Genomic DNA, 2,655 nt, shown 5'->3' on the forward strand with positions numbered 1-2,655 from the left:
TGGAAACAATGTTAAAATTATGGCGTAATAATCAAGTAAATGTGAAAAATTGTAAAATAATATAGGCCTAATTTGTTATACATATGTGTTATCTAAGATTTTATTAAACATTTTTTTCTAAATTATTGTTTTCTTTAGTCTCCGGCCCCAATTAAAAATTATTTGTATGTATTTATATGCAAAATTATACCCCGACTTACGCGGTTACCCTCGGTCCCACCTATCGCGTAAGTTCGGGGTATTACTGTACTTAATATAATTTAAAATATGTGTAATACCTATTCATTCTCATATATTATGAAAATAAATAGGTATTACCCATATTTTAAATTGTTATCAATATCTTATGATTATGATACACTTGAGGAACCAACTTCACGGACGATGTTATCACAGTAATTTCATAAAAATGAACAGGAAAAGGAAATTCAGGAAGTGACCTTTTCCTTGGGGAAAAAAAAGTAGAAATATTAAATATTAATAAAATCTATTTTATTTAATTTTTGTATCTTTGTATAGCCTTGTTAATTATGTTGAATATTCTACAGAAATATTATCGAAAGTTGTGAAATTTGTCTGAAATGTTGAAGAAAGTAATTCTTAAGTAGAACGAGCAATTATTTATTGTGACATCGTAACAATACCGGGGTGCAATTTTTAATTTATTTAATTTAAAATAAATGCCGGTTAAGCAAATAAATAGTGGTTTACTCCCGTACATCATTCTTTTCCTTTAACAATAGAGTCATGCCGGTTATCTAACTCTTTTCAGAGGAAAACTTTTGAATTAAAATAACATAACTTTTGTCTTCCATCGGAAGTTCGTATGTAGTTAATCTTTACCTCCTGCCCCTAATATTTCCATATCTTGTCTCAGATTTCATCTCTCTAACTTAATTTTCGAGATTATGGAAGGACAGGCAGAAAGATGACAGTGGGAATTTATAGGTGTAAATTTTTTTTCAAATTGCAGCCTAACAATTTGTAACAAAGCACTTGTAAAGTGATATATTTGAAGAGATAATAATTATATTTCAAAGAAACTTTGAAAATAGATGGAAAATAATAATATTTTTAAAATAGTTTCGAAATATTTACACATGCAATTAATAATTCTAGAAAAATTAACAAGATGAAATCAAGTGTTTAATTATTTAATGTGAAGAAAAATTTGTTTTATCGCGTTACAATTAGACTACTTGCTTTTCAGGTGTAATTCATTGTTTTCTGTTATTTTGCAGATATTATTCAAATATAAATTCTGTAACTAAAATTAAAACTCTAATTATGCTTTGTTAATTAACGTAATCTTAGTAAAGTTAAAATTAAGCAAAAATGAATTAATTTTTGTATTAATCAATTAATTAAACATTTAATAAAAAATGTACTGTACATAGCATAGAATTAAATGAAATGACGAAATAAAATAAAAAAAGTGATATTTATTGTTGCAGCTTTGCGTGCAATTTATTGTCGGCTTAGTTACAACCAACGATTACTATGATCGCGCTCTATGTTCTATCTCGTTGGCAGTGACGTCACAGAGGAGTTTTTGTCGGGTATAGTACGTCAGTGCCATATACACAAATAAAATCTCCCTTTACAGTCGACCCCCCTATAACACTGTTGATTATTCCGTTTTATATGAATTCCATGTTGTACGAGTCACTTAGATTTTACAAATACGTGAGCCGTTCACAGCCCAGCACATGTATTTGTAAAATCTAAGTGACTCGTACAACATGGAATTCATATAAAACGGAATAATCAACAGTGTTATAGGGGGGTCGACTGTACATTTATAAGATTGTAAAAAAGGGTTGAATACGAAAAGATGGTTTTCGTTTGTTAAATATTGCGTACGGTATTTAATTTTTTAATTACATTATTTGAGTAGTGTGTTATCATTTTGTTTTAATCTCAAAAATGAAATATTCTTGACAATAATAAGCTATAAACTTCCGGTAAATTTCCCAGAAATATTACACAGTAAATCAGATTAAAATGATTAAATGGTTGAGCAATACTTCAGAATTGCTTTAACAAACTGAAATACTGTACAGCAAAGTATTGTATTAATCATTATTACACAATAAAAAATCGACATTATTTAATTAATTTCTAACAAAATAATTAAGTATTGATAATAATTAAATAAGAATTAAGAAATTACTACCGAAGTAAAAGTATTCATTTAAATCTTTGGGGAAACAATTGAGAAGCCGATTACTTAGTAAACAAATAACATTCCCTCGGAAAATGTATAACGTGTTTTAGAAAATTATAATAAAACTAGTAAAAGTTGTACGAGTAGAAAATTATATTAGCTCTAAAAATAAAATAGAGTAGAATCCTGTTAAGAAGTTTTTAGAGACCGCTCTAAAAAACCTGTTAGGCGGGAAAACCTCTTATGCAGGAATTGTAAAAAACTAACTTTTTATCTGTATAATCAAATTTATTTTAATATTAAGGTAATATAATATAGCATAGTGTAACATAGTAGAATAGTAATATGCACTGACTACAGCAGGTGATGAAGCGACTGGTGTCAATATGACATCGACATGTCATATTGACACCAGTCACTAGCACCGAATAGGTAGTATGGTTAAAACAATAAGAATCTAGCTAATTTAATGTCCATCTCAGGTGTGC

The sequence above is a fragment of the Centruroides sculpturatus genome, unplaced genomic scaffold (genome assembly GCF_000671375.1).
Source record: "Centruroides sculpturatus isolate CEXI.00-Female unplaced genomic scaffold, Cexi_2.0 scaffold1261, whole genome shotgun sequence".
Taxonomy (NCBI): Eukaryota; Metazoa; Arthropoda; class Arachnida; order Scorpiones; family Buthidae; genus Centruroides; species Centruroides sculpturatus.